Source organism: Eurosta solidaginis, chromosome 2, assembly GCF_040869045.1.
Source record: "Eurosta solidaginis isolate ZX-2024a chromosome 2, ASM4086904v1, whole genome shotgun sequence".
NCBI classification, from domain to species: domain Eukaryota; kingdom Metazoa; phylum Arthropoda; class Insecta; order Diptera; family Tephritidae; genus Eurosta; species Eurosta solidaginis.
Window position 1 is genome coordinate 53,134,557 of NC_090320.1, and position 15,620 is coordinate 53,150,176.

Genomic DNA, 15,620 nt, shown 5'->3' on the forward strand with positions numbered 1-15,620 from the left:
TCCTTCAACGTTCTTTCAAGAATCAAAAACTTTTATAGATCGTGTTCATCTCAAGAGCGAGTTTCAGGACTAATCCGTTTTGGCAAGACAGTTAAACTTTGATACTATTATAAAAATTTTCCAGCGAAAAAAGCAAGTAAAGTCAGTCTTTAATATCCGAACTTTCTATATTGAATAATTAAAATTTATAATCATCATTAAATTTATCAGAAATGTATTAAAATGTTACCAAATAACTAGAAAAGATTATTTGCAACCATATGTGGCTGTTAAAAGAGAATTTTAATTCTACGTTACAATAAAATAGTATAAATAGTAAATATTCTGTGTTAACTTTATTGTCAGTTCTTAGTCCAAAAATCATTTAGTTGATGTTGAAAAAAAATTGTTTGAAGTAATCCATCAATATTGATTCATGAATGAGACGTTATTAATTCACGTTAATCAAATGTATTAGTGGATTTTTTATAGAGGGCCCGTAAATTGTTTAGTCCCGGGCACGGATTTTCTCTCTACGGCCCTGCTTGCTGCACTCGAACTGGGCGAACTAACTGCGCCCTAAGGTGAATAGCTCGCCGGATTATAATAATTACCATACTGATCATTATAGTAGACACCGTAGCCTTGTTGCGTTGCTGCCGTACCAAACTGTGCGAAATTGTTGTAACCGTAAGCAGTTGGATAAAGTTGTGATGAATTATTATTACCAGCTGCTGTCGCATACGACGATGTCAAATACGGCGCGTTTGGCTCTATTTTGGTTACAGCGCGTGCCGCAGCACTTGTGTAAGCTGAGCCGTAGGTCGAGTAGAAAGGCGGCGTGTATTGTTGCATGCTATTATAGTAATTGTAATAATCATATTTGCTGCTATCATATGCTGCTGCTGCGCCCGCTACTGCTGCTGATGAATTCACCGCTGCCATAGCTGCGCTGGAGCTTGAAGATACTGCCAACACCACCATCCATGCCACTCAAACCGCCAACACCGACTGTCGAACAACCATAGATTGAACTCGAACCCGGCGCTACGCCATTACTTGTCATTAAAGCACTGCTATCTAAGTGCCCTGCACTGCTGCCACCCAAAGCTGACTGTGACGCAATGCCGGTGCTATTGGAATTCACATTCACTGTGCGCCTCCACCACCTCCACTGCTGTTATTATTGCTGAGGCCTGGACTACGATTTTCAGATTTCACTGAAGTTAATTGTGCTTCTGTTGGCAACCAATGTGACATACCGGCACTAGCCGCCACTCCTATATCTGCATGTTGATGACGTCCTGCATTGCTACTAAGTCCTGTTGTGCCATCAAATCCAACGAACGTGCTATCGGTGGTGGCATGCGGGTGCTGATATGTTGAAAAACTACTGCCAGGCGATTGTGTGAATGAAGCGCCGGTGGGGCTAAGCGATGGATAAGCGCTCAGCCCAGATGATAGGCTACAGCTGGAATTCAGGTTGGGTGTCGTATTGTAATGGCCACTAAGTGACGCCAGCGAGGTAACTGTTGGTTTTAGCGGCTGTGACTGTGGCGGCAATGTTAATGGGCTGCATTGGCCAGCCGCAGTCGAGGTACCAGTACCACTTGCGCCCAGTGGCGGTTGTGTATGTGGCAGGGAGTGTGTATGAAGTTGTGAAGTGTGGTGTTGGGACTGCTGTTGTTGATGTTGATGCTGCTGCTGATGTTGTTGTTGGGAGGATTGCGCGATAGATTGAGAGCAAAGACTGCAAATAAAAGAAAGAGAAATTTAATTATTAGAATATTACTCGATAACGTGGGAAAACCTCTTAATGAATAGACACAAAAAAAACGATACGATACTAGAGACTCAAAATGATGTACATCCACCAACACAAATAATTTTAGGAGAAGGAATTTAAAACGAATCTTTAATGAAAACTGCCAAGTTCAGGCGAAGGGTAAATTTGCAGGACTCGGGGGTAATCCATGGTAGCTTTGGCCGGCCTTTCGCCGACTCTCGAAGCGCAAGAATTCCGTTTGGTTATAGTTGCCATCTTGAAATTTTTTTTTTTTGTTCCGTTGGCATACGTTATCTGTATATGCCCAGCCTTCAGGCTATCCTCCACAAGTCATAAGTAGTAATGGAAATACCCTCAGTTTTCTCCATTTTACAGTTTTTACTGGCTGGTTGTGTTTTTACCAGCAACCATGGCCCACAGTAGCAATGATCCTAGTCTTTCAATATACATCCCGGTCGTCTTATACTACTGCAGTTACATCACATTTAAGGGTTGCAGACTACCTGGGTATAAGGCGGTCAATCCCATACTCTTCTATGGAGCCCTTGACTGGTGGAATCTTTGAATTTCAGCTTTGATTTTCAGTAGCAAGTGGTAAGTAGGAAATTCAAGTTTCCTAAAGACTAACGTGGCTCTGGATAAGAGGCTGCTATTGCTAATGGAATAGCCAAGCAACATTGCCTTACTTCGCATTGTCTCGAAATAGATGAGTAAAAAACTCATCAACATCTAGGGAGACTGAGAAACGCATCCCTTAGCCCTTAGTTATATGTGTCCGCCCGACGTAAAATCTGTATCAAACAAATGTTCCTCGAGTCTGCTCAGAAAACTCTGGCCTATCCAGATCTTTCTAACCTGCTGTGGATAATAGAAAGGAAATGCTTTTGACCGTCATTCACTAGGCAATGGTTAGGGTGATTGGTTTGCATGCAGTTGAAGCAGCTCACTACTTCCGGTAGCTTACAGATAAGTATCCTCATGGTACCCACGGAACATCCGTTTGGTGGTGAGCTAACGCGAGAAGGCGACAACCTAAAATCACCTTTTAAAGAAAACTAAAACAAAGCCTATGATATCGAGAAACCCCTTTTTTGATGATGACTATGGCAAACATTTAAATGCTTAGAATTTAAGGGCATGCACCTGGAATGTCCGTTCCCTTAATGGGATAGTTGCCGATGACCGGTTGGTTAATTTCCTCGTGAAAGCAAATGCTGACATCGCCGCAATGGATGAAGCATGCGAAAATGGGAATTAAAAGTTGTGATGCTTACTGAAGTGGCCAAGCAGATAAGCGCAGTTTCGATGTTAGATTTGTGATCTGCGGCAGTTATTGTCGACAAGTACTGTCATTAGCGCATGAAGACGGTCGGCTTACGACATAACCGCGAAATTGTGTAATGTCTCCAGATTCAACCATAAAAATATACGCCAAGCTACATAGTTGTGACAGACGGACGGCACCCACCTCTGTTTTAAATGCACGCTTGATCCGAGGAAATGATCTCGACTCGAACCACTATCTTGTTGCAGCCACGGAAAAACAACTGGTACCATAAAAGAAAGAAAGCTGTATATAGGGCAACGTTAAGATCGAACGCAACAAGAAGAGTGTGCGAACGTTCCCGCGAGTTGTAAAGGCAGCCGATAAGTCCGTTCAGAAAGAAAAAACCGGAGACAGAACGGCGTTATTGCGTGCAAAATAAGTCCCGATAATTATTAGAAAAAAATCGGAGATAGATTTTTAGCACGGGCGAGCTTCTGTAAAAACTAAAACGACGACCGGTAACCGATTTCCACAGGGTGCTTTGATTATAGCGGGAACACTTCTTTGTACTCTTAAATGGAGGCAGCGACGAAAAGCCCGGGGAAGACGATAAATCCGTGACCGCAATCGGTGACAGAATTAATGTTCCGCCACCCAACTATGATGAAGTCAAAATAGCAACAGCCAGATTAGGCGCGGACGCTGATCGATTGCCTGTGGAGCTATTCAAATAAGGCGACGAGGAGTTGATAAGGCGCATCCATCAACTTCAGTGCAAAATATGGTCATGCGACTGCATGCCCGCCAATTCGACTCTATGCGTTTATTTCCCAGTCCTTATGGACGGGGTTCCTGCTAACTGTCACAACTATCGCAGAAACAGCCTTCTTAGTATCGCATATTAGGTCATGTCAAGGTAATTGTGCGAAAGATTGAAGACACCATGGGTCGGCGCCTTTATGTTCATGTTGAGAAGAATTTGAAAACAGCATTTTGATCTCACTCCGTTCCGGTCATTTTTGCGAGGGGTTTTAGAATATGAATTTTCTTTATGTGGGAAGTATCGAAATGTTCTTTATAAAAGCGTGCCTTTTATTTTAAGAGTGATATTAATGATTGTTTTGGATGCACTTGAGAACAAATGTTTGAGATTTGAGAAGGAGTAGTACTGAAATGTTCGTAAATTGAGATTTAGGGCCAGATTATATATGCTCTTATATGACAGGAATTTTGATTCACACGAGAAATAAAATAATTTAAAAAAATTTTTAAGTTAAACGGTTTTATTGAAAACAATACTTACATTAAGTAGTAATAATAAGAAAAGATAGAAAATTATTAGGTAGGTCCTAGGTACTAGTCATCACGCTCCTCATCAATCTAGGGCGTTGATCATCAGACAATTAAATAAAAGCGTTGGACACGTCAAATTTCTATTGATAGTCATAAGTAAGACCAACTGAACCTTAATCAGGTTTTGCCACGCCTCTCATTTTTAGAAATTTCACGCGCCCAACGCTTTTATTTAATTGTCTGATCAACGCCCTAGATTGATGGAGAGATGATGACTAGTACATAGGACCTACCTAATTATTTTCTAGCTCTGAGTATTATTATTACTTAATGTAAGTATTGCTTTCAATAAAACCGTTTAACTTAAAGTTTTTTTATTTATTTTATTATACTGAAATTTCACTTGCAAAATTTGTAATTATGCGCTCGAAAGTATTTTGATGTCACTTCTACCGGACTGTATATAATATTTGTTCAAAGAGCCAAATCGGACAGACAAGTACGAGTTTTTGAATATCTCAATCTTTGCGATACCTAGCGTGAATTTTTTTTACTAAAGCGGTTTCTGTTTCTGTATGTCAAATATGATTTCCAAATATGAGCGAAATGGGACCACAACTACGATTTTTGTGAATATCTCGATCCTAGTGCCACCTAGCGGCGACTTTTTCCTTATTATTGCATTGTCATTGGGTTCTGAAATATATTCCAAGTTTCAAGCTTGTAGCTTATCGGGAAGTTACTTAAATTTTAATTACAAAATTCGGCCGGCCGGCCAGCCGTGCAGCCTGTCAACTCAACCTAAATAAAACCGTTTAAAAATGACAATGCGTTATATATAATTTACACCTAAAACAAAAACGCTTGAATCGAACGCTTGAGAAAGCCTTCATATAAAATCAAACTATTTCGAATATCAAATCAAATTATTTAAACATTTATTTCATTACAAAAACAAACATAAATGTTTATGACGCCCACTTTATTACATAAATTCAACTTCGATCAAGATAAATACACAAAACTTCAAATTAACGTCAATTTGAGCAATGGTCACGAGGAGTCGCGCTCCAACCCAAAAATTTCTAGGTACCAACAATTCTATAAAATGCCATGGAACGACACTGACTTATGAGTAAAATAGGGAATAGACTTACGGAAAGAATAATAAACAGAGGAATATAGAAACGTTAAAAAAAAAACAATAAAAAATTGTAACAGAAATAATTAAATTAAATAAATTAAAATTTTAGCAACAAAACGTTGACAATGTCGCCAGTGCAGGGCATAAGAACTAAGTACTAAAAAATCAATAATTCTTTGGACAAACATAAAAAGGAACATAAACATTAACAACAACAAAAAAATATAATTAAAACCACACAGCCCAATAGCCAAAAGTAATAAACAAAGTACTGAAGCGTAGAACACAAAACTAAACGAAATGAAAAGCTGAAAAGGAAATTAAAAGTAAACACTTGAAAACATATACAGATACATACATATATACATACACACATATGTATATAGTAGTGTCCACCGCTGTCATGAGTCAAGTGTCCTATTGTTTGTATTGTATAGGGAAAAAATCAAAAAACGGGACATTTAAACTTAGTACATGTTTATAAACATACATACGTACTCAAATTTAGATGCATGTAACTGCGCAGGCGTATGACTCTAATATTGCCAAGTGCTTCTAACGGTTGCCTCAAGGCACAAGACAACGAAAATCGATGCGCTAGACGCTAAAGTATAAAGCGCATGACTATAAAAATATAGGAAAATCCAAAAACGAGCATTGCTTACAAAAGGAAATACAAAAAACAAAAAACAAGTAAGGACGGGCACAGCCGAAGACTTCATACCTTTCATGAATGGGGCTGAACAATAATAATCTTATCCCATTCATAATCTCCAAATAATGCACTGTATAAGATAAGAAATATATAGTGAACAGATGTACATACCTAAACGATTTTAAGATAAATATAAAAAAATGGCAAAAAACCCCCTTATCTGAACGATGGGTTGTATGGGATATATATTATATATAGCTCCGTCGAAATGATTTCTTCATGAAATCGTCTATGATATATTAGAATAAATATCACCAAGTTTAACGTTTTTATATTGGAAATTAAGGGAGAATTTGCCAAAACGATCGATTGTATGGGATATGTACTATATATAGCTCCGATCAAAGTTTTTTTTTCAGGATATCTTCTATGATATATTCGAATATATCTCACCGAGTTTCACGTATATACTTTCTAAATTGCGGCAGGAATGACTAAAATCGTGTTATCTGAATGATCGGTTGTATGGGAGATATATGTTATTGTGGTCCGATCCTACCGTATCCAACAAATGCCTAATATAATACAAAAATACATCCTTGTGCCAAATTTCATTGAGATATCTCAAAATTTGAGGTACTAGTTTGCGTTCAAACAGACAGACTGACGGATATGGCTATATCAACTCAGTTCGTCGCCCTGATCAATTCGGTATACTTGATGGTGAGTCTATCTTCTATATTTCTCAACGTTACAAACATCGGACCAAAATTAATATACCATTTCATGTTCATGAAAGGTATAAAAAGATTCCCAGCAAACACAGCTAATGTCGGAACTATACAAGGTGGCAGCATGTGACAGCTGATAGTGTACTTTTTTATTCGATTTGATACGCCAACTTCCGGCGCAGTACTATTTTGACATTAGCCCATCGAATTTACAAAAACAAAGTACATAGAACTTTTATTTATGTTTGTAGGTATGTCGCCATGCTGCCACCTTGTATAGTTCCGCCATGACACAGCCTTTAATGTTAGTGAGACTCGAGCAAATTATTAGAGAACTACACTGAGTAGTTATCGAGTCGAGAATGATTAGAGAACTATTGCAAACTCAATTCACATTAGTGTCCGATTACTTACTTACCTAATTGGCGCTTAACCGTTTAAACGGTTACAGCCATCCAACAAGGTGCGCCTGTCGCTTCTCCGCTCTGCCAACTGGCGCCAATTGGTCACACCAACGGAGTTTAAATCGTTTTTCACCTGGGGATTTCAACGGAGTGGGGGACGTCCTCTTACTCTGCTTGCATAGGCGGGTTCCGACAGGACAGGTAACATAAATAACTTGTGCAGAATGATTTTCGCTTGCCGAGAGAGGAATTTACTTTTCAATTGCCTACCTAGTCCAAAGTAGCATTTATTGGCCAGAGTGATTCTTCGCTGGATTTCAGAGCTGATGTTGTTGATTGCCAAGACGCAAATGCGCTGACTTCCTTCTCCAGTTTGTAGCAAGCAGAACTTACGGTGCGGGTGTTCAGGCCAATGATATCAACGTCATCAGCATACGCCAGTAAGTGCACGTTTTTATTGAATTTTGTTCCAGGGCGTCTAAGTTCTGCAGCTGGTATAATTTTGTCCAGCATCAAAGTAAAGAAATCGCACGATAGGGGTTCACCCTGTCTGAAAACTTGTTTAGCTTCGAACGGCTCTGAGAGGGCCTTCCCAATTCTGACTCAGCTGATGGTGTTGCTTAGCCGTATAAGTTTTGCGGGGAAACCAAATTCAGAAATAGCCGCGTATAGGAGGCTCGTTTTCGTGCTGTCGAAGGCGGCTTTAAAATCGACGAAAAGGTGATGCGTATCAGATTTTGTTGCGGCTTTTTTTAAGATGGTCGATGGTAGATTTATCAGATCTGAAGCCGCACTGATATCGGTTATAAGGTCGCCGCTTTCGTTCTTACAGGAGTTTGCCCCGGACTTAAAACCTGCCGTCTGTCACCGTGTTCTATGGTAAAATTTGGATCCTTTGAGACATCCTATTAGACAAATATATAAGAAATCGACTGCAGAACTATAACCTATCTCGACTCGATAATTAGATCCCATTTTGTTGAAAACGCTATATTTCCCCAGTGTCTCTTCCTCTATTCATTTTATAACATCAGTGTTTGTTGGGTTACCATAAAAGTGTGTGTTCTAATCATCTCCTTTGGTCAGATTTGACGACACACTTGACTTGATTTGCTGTAGATTTAGCTATTGTGTGATTGTCGGTGAACTCATGACAGCATATGGACAGCAAATGTTGCTTCTTTTGTTATTTTTACTGCGAGTCTTTTGGCTATTTTTATTACCGTAGTCCCAAGAATTGCGCCGCGGTAGAATATAAGGTAGTCATTTTTTTAAAAGAACGGTTGAAACCAATTTTAAATTGACGTGACAGGAATTAGCGATTATAGAAGTAGTTAATCTGTTCATTCAGCTATGAATTTTGTTCATAAATAATAAATATAATGAAGCATTTTGCACCATTAGAAGAGTTTACTTGCTTAAGAAATCGGCATCATATCATAAGACTTTCGCTGATTGGTATTGATTGCCTCAAGCTCAGTGCATAGGTTTCAGATCCACTTTTACCACTATGTACCCAATTTTGATTTGTTAGTGAACCAAACCTCTGAGTCAGTTTGAAAATATGACGCTGCCCAGCGCGTTATATCAACCTCAAAGTTACGTTAGATTCTGAGCGTATCACAAATTGCAGAAAAGGATAATCTATACAGCCCAGAGATATTTTGAAGCTCTAGAGTAATAAGTGTAGCCTTCTGCTTTATTATGGTAGGTATTCCCACTAAAGGCTCAAGTGCATCAGAAGGTTTTGGCCACCAGACAAAACTCTCATATTTTGCCACTAAGTCCAGTACAGGCGCAGAAATGCCTTGTTCCTTTGGTTACGGTATTCTCTAAATGGTTATTCACGTTAGGGTTCTGTACAGTGTAACCCCCTGATATTAAGCTTTCGTTGGAAAACTGATTTTGCTGCCGTTCAAGGCAAGGTTCACGAGAGAGCCGAGAGTACACCTTTGATGGCACCCCCTAATGGCCACAATTGACTCAGTTGTTCCTCCTACTTCCATATTGTTTTTTTTTAGCTTGGAAACCACCCAGAAAATAATCATTGAGCTCATGCCTATGCTATGAAGCAGAGTATATGTTGAGTTGCCATACTGCTCGGTAAGGTTTTACCGAAATAAGATGAACAACTGCTTAAAATACATCCAGATGGGAGACTTCGCAGTAAAGAAAATGTTTAACGTCTGTAACTTGCACTCTACCTTTACAGTTTTATTTCTGATAACCACTTTACAATAGCTCTTGTTAAAATTTCAAAATCCAAACTCATCAACATAATGTATGTGTTCAGGGACACAATTCCCGCTTCGTGTTGGTCCATTTATATAAAGGAAGTGTTTAAAATTTTTGTATCTTATTTTATTATCCCACTCAATACTCCGAACTATGTGTGAACTTTCAAGTTTGTAGCTCAATGTCAAGTATTTCAATGACTGATTTGAAGCTTTCTCCCCTTCTGTATGAGCTTTCTTAATATAACGATCTGTGCGCCCCCTAGACAAGTTTTTTGTGATATAATTCTACACCCTTTGGCATCTGAGATATTTTTAAATTTTCAGGTATCTAGCTTAAAACTTTATCTTTCGTTTCCAAGTGTCGCATGCATTTTGCAATCATATTAACCCGTGCGCCACGTAACGGTCAAAGGTTCCCTTTTTGTTGCATTGTTTCGGTGCTCTGAACTATATGTGAAGCTTCAAGTTTTTAACTCAATGATAGGTTGAACTAGGCGGTACTTCGTTTCGATTGACCTTTGAAATACGTTTAAGATCTTAATCCTCTGGCTTTCCAGGAAGTTACTTTAAAATCAATCGACAGTTTCCTTTTCTCGTGTGAACTTTATATTATATCGACCCGTGCGCCACCTAGCGAATTTTTTTCTCTTTTTATTTCATTGCCTTGCTACTCTTAAAAATGTGCGAGGTTTCAAGTTTATAGTTTAGTTGGAAGTTTCTTCAAACTTGATCCCAAATTCCCCTATTGGATTTAAAATGTCCATATATGTCGCCCGGACGCCGCCAGTAGGATTTTTTCCACTTGTTTACTGCATAGGGTTCTCAACTGGGTTTCAGTTATTTTGTAGCTCAATAACAAGTAACCTAAAAATCGATCGCAGGATTTCATCAGATCCGTAAAACTTTCCTAAATATCTAAGTCCATGCGCCATCTAGGGGAAGTTTTTTCACCATTTTGACTTAATGTTAAGGCTTCAAATTTCTTTCTTTCAATTAGAAAGTACTTAAAAATCGCTCACAATATTCCACATGCTTTGTATGGATTTTGTAAATATCTAAGCTATTTCATTAAGCTGTGTTGGAGGTTTTAAGTCTCTAACAAGCCATCCCGAGATTCCTGGTCTCGTATGAATTTTCTATTTATCTCAACCCTTGCACCTACTAGCGGTTTTTTTTCGTTTTGATGCATTTTCACGGTGCCCTGAACTAAGAATAAGGACTCAAGTTTTAAGCTCACCGGGAAGTGACCTAAAACCGATTTCGAAATTTCTAGTCTCGTATGAATAAATACGTCGACCCGTGCGCCAACTAGCGGACATTTTTTTCTTTTGTGCCATTGTCTAAGTGTAAGGTTTCAAGTTTCTAGCTCAAAAACAATTACTTAAAAACCCATCCCCAGATTCCTAGTCTCGTATGAGTTTTCTAGATATCTCCACCTAGCGGATAGTTTTCCCTTTTTGCTGCATTGTTTCGGTGTCTCCTGCTCTAAACGCAAGGTTTCAAGTTTCCAGCTTAATGATTAAAAATCGATGGCAAGATATCCCATGCTCTGAATAGGTTTTGCAAAAATCTCTAGATATTTCGATCCCTGCCAAATCCGGAAGGATTCTTTTCCTATATATTGAAGCTCAATAGAAATTTAAGATTTAGATTTAGATTTAGATTATTATTTATTTCATTATTCTCATAAGCGTATGTACATATTCGATAGCTTAATTTTACATGTCTACAATATCATTACTTAGAGAATAGTTAGTGACATCTTTATTTTATATAATAAAAATAGTGTTGTATGTCACATCATGTTTTAACAAATTCCATTGTATAAATAGTAGTAGTGGGGTGAACAAAAAAAAGAATACAAGATATATATAAAAAAATTTATTTAAAATGAGAATAAGATATTTCAAAAATAAATTGACTAAATTAAGTCATGAAACAATTTGAAGAAAGAATACAAAAGCTAAGTTTACAGAATTCCTCATAAGAAAACAGCAAAAAGAAAATTCAAAACTATACAATGCATATATAAAATTAAAGACTATATTATACAACGTAGTGCATCAAAATTTCTATCTGGTTGGTATCAAACTCAAGAAGCCAAGTTTTTTTTTTTTTTAAAAACACAGATCTGGATCTAATGTCTCGTATGTTTTCTGGAAGGGAATTAAAAAGTTTGCAGGATAAGACAGTGTAGGAATTTCTAAACAATGTTGTTCGAAAAACTGGTAAAGAAACAAGTGTGCTATGGTTACTACGCAGGCTGTACATTCCTCGTGTGGGATTTTGAAAATAGCCACCTCTCATGTAAAAAATTTTTAAAACTTTGTAATAGAACAAATGGGAATATTTTTGATCTTCTAAATAAGTCAAAGGAGTGAGTCCGACGTGGACAATTAAAAATTTTCCTTACTGCACATTTTTGCAGTACAGTTAATTGATTTATTTTATTGGAGTGAGCACCACCCCAGAAACTTATTCCATATTCTAATTTTGAATGAAATATACTATAATAAACTGTTTTCAGTGTATGGTTTGGAACGTATTTTCTAAGACGGTAAAGTATACGATTGGTTGAAAGTAAGTATTTTCTTACAGTTGCGATTTGCTCATTCCAGTATAGATTACGGTCAATTGTGACTCCTAGGTATTTGAAGCTATTCACTTTTTCAATTTCAAAGCAGTTAGAGTCACATGCTGTATTATTTTGAAAAGAATACTGATAACGATGGTTGGAGCACTTGTTACTATATAGGATATTACGTTTGCATATTGCACTGTGAAATGTTATATTAAGATCTTGTGCTTCTTGAAGTTTTGGACTAAAGCACATTAATTTGGTTTTATTGCTGACAACCAGTTTATGTTCCGCAAACCATGACCGAAGTATGTGTATATCGTGGTTCAGATCCGCTATCAAATTTAAAGGATCCGTTGAGTTATATGCAATTCCTAAGTCATCCGCAAATGCTTCGACTTTGCCCTTAAAAGGTTGAATAAATAGTGAGTTCACATAGATAAGGAATAATATGGGACCCAGAACCGATCCTTGTGGTACACCAGAGTTTATGACTTTGGTCTCACTAAGAGTGTTGCCTATTTTCACTCTTTGGGTTCGATTTCCTAAATAAGAAACAAACCAATTGTATAACAAGCCACGAATTGCCAAATCATAAAGCTTATTTAAAAGACGGCCATGATCAACCATATCGAATGCTTTTGTAATGTCCACAAAAAGCCCAGCACAATCTTTTTTTGAATCAATACCCTTGTATATAGTTGAACAGAAGTCCAAAAGCTATATTCCCGGTTTCAAATCCCTAGCTCACTGGGAAATTACTTAAAACCTGACAGTGAAATTTAAAAATTCGAACGAATTTTTAAAATATCACAATCCCGGCGCCGCCTAGCATTATCATCAGGTTCTTAAACATGTTCCAAGCTGTGGGAAGTGACTCAAAAATATATTGGGGGATTCCTCAAACTTATGTTGAAATCTGGGGACAAACATGAAACGGACCTAATAAAATGGCAGTAAAATTGAAGTAAAAATTCCATACACGAACAAATAAGAAAAGCAGAATTACATTTACAGTTAACTGTAAAATAGAAAAAAATACAATAAAAATTAAAGAATATATGTAAATTCAGTAAAATTAATCATCACACGAACTTTAACCCGCCACAAGCGTCAATAAATTTCTTTGTCTCATAAAACAAAACAAAAAAAAAAAAACAAAAAACTACCAACCAAAATACTTTTCCACCCATATTTCTGTAGCCTTAAGAGACATTGATAGAATTACAAAAATTCTATGATCATTTAACAACAACAACACCTTTGCATCAGATTACAACAAGAGCATTCAGTCATATTGACTGCAAAACCTAATAAAAAATATGATCGACCAGCAGCACGACAATGAACTTCATTTATCTACAGGCAAATTACATTTGAATAAGAATCACACGAGACAAACGCTGAGGGAGAGGGTGAAGGAGTGGTTAATCAAATAAACGACAGACAAATCTGTGCAACAAGAAAAATTAAACATTTTCACATGCAACACGCTTTTAGGTGGCATGAATGACCGATCGCCTGAAACCGACGAATGCAACTCACCACATGAAAAAATAAGACATCGGTGATTTTCATTCATGCATATATAGTATGTATGTACATGCATATGTATGTATTTAAAAATTATAATTCATAAAGATCTAAATTTGTTATATGTACATTTTCCCCAGCAACCACACGCCACAGCATGCAGGTGTCAGATTCCATTGTTAAAAATGTCACACCGAATTTTTTTGGGTGTCTCATTTCCATGTCAATTTGTTGTTGCTTTCTTGCCTGAAAATTTTATTTTAATCCTTCCTTTTTAAGTTCTTTGGCTAATTGCAATAGTGAGCAACTGTTGGAAATCAAATCTATTACCAATTACATATTTAACTGATTTAGGGGCATGCACCGAATGTTCGAACTCTTTAAGGGGAAGGTATCGATGCCGGGATGTTTCGGTTGGCTGATGTCCTCGCCCAGTCAAAGGCAAACATCGCGCCATACAGGAAGCATGATGGACGTGCGACGACAGAAGGCGATAAGGCAGTACGGTGGTCATATTAACAACCCGGTGTTGGTTTTGAGGTGGGAAAGTCGCTTCGGCGGTGAGTAGTGTTGTTGTTGTATTAACGATAAAGATACACCCCGTAGGCTTTGAGGAGTGTTATCGATGTTGATGGTCCTTTGCCGGATATAGATCCGGTACGTTCCGGTAACAAAACACCATTAAGGTACTACCCCGACTATCTCGGGAACGATTTATATGACTATATTAAACCTTCTATGCCATCCCGCCTTCCCCACCCCTAGTTCCATGAGGAACTTGGGGTCGCCAGAGCCTCTGCTGTTAATGAAACAGGATTTGCCACGGATAGGTGAGATTGGCAGTTGGGTTGGAGAAGCTATATATTGCGCTGGCAACCTCTACGATCAATTTGGTATTATAGTCACCTCTTATGACAGCCATACCTACCGCGGGTATATTTTAATCCCCCTAACCCGCTGGGTATTGCCGTTGATGGCTGCGAACGAGCATCTCGGCCCGATCTTTATCAGGGAGAAGATTTTCAATATAATGTTTATACGCGCGATGCGGACGACAAGGATAAGGGCACTTCTTATGAGACGCTAGAACAAAAAAAATATGATGACTGCCCCCGCCATGAAATTAAAATCATACTGGGTGGGCAAGGTGGAAGTATTTGTTCCTACAGTGGGGAAATGGGAAAAAATTTGTCCACGATTCAACATTCCCCAACGAGTTGGACTGACTGACTTCGTCTCAGCTAGAAATATGATCATCTGCAGTATAAAAAAAAATATAATAAATGAAAGGCGCGATAACCTCCGGTGAGATTTAAGGCCGAGCTTCTCTTCCAATTTACGTAATGCTCCTTTTTTTTAATTTTTTTTCTACAAATTGGCAGACGGGTCCTACTTATTTTATGCCGACTCCGAACGGTATCTACAAGGCAGATGAGTTTTCACTGAAAGCTTTTCATGGCAGAAATACACTCGGAGTGCTTGCCAAAACTGCCGAGGGCGACCCCGCTAACAAAAGTTTTCTTCTAATTGAAAAAAACTTGTTCCTAAAATTTTGATGTTGCTTTGCACGAGGCGTGAACCCAGGATCTTTGGTGTGGTAGGTGGAGCACTCTGCCATCACACCACGGCGGCCGCAGTATCAGGCTTAAGCATAAAAAGATACATAAAACTAAATGTCTATCTCCTGATAGAAGAAAAGGAAACCAAATCGACGACGTCGTGATCGACGGCAGGCATAGTTCCAATGTTCTGGATGTGGGCACTGTACGAGGTCCGAATTTCAATACAGACCACTATTTTGTGGCAGCCAAAATGCGTAAACGCCTCTGTGCAGCAAGGAAAGTTTCCCGTCGAAAAGCTGCTTACGACACAGAGAGCTGACAGACCCGGCGCCCACACCTGCTCATTTACAGCTACCATCGACCCGACGATGGAACCGAGCAGTGGGGGCATATTTTTATCTCATTATGTATCGCTGTTGCTAACAAAATACATAAGTCCCCAGGTAGGCCG

General features: G+C 38.4%; 1 pseudogene; it reads right to left on the reverse strand.

Annotated features, from left to right (window-relative positions):
* Positions 1-268: 268 nt before the first annotated feature.
* The window catches only part of LOC137241511 (developmental protein eyes absent-like), a 32,976-nt pseudogene continuing 17,624 nt past the window's right edge, over positions 269-15,620 (reverse strand).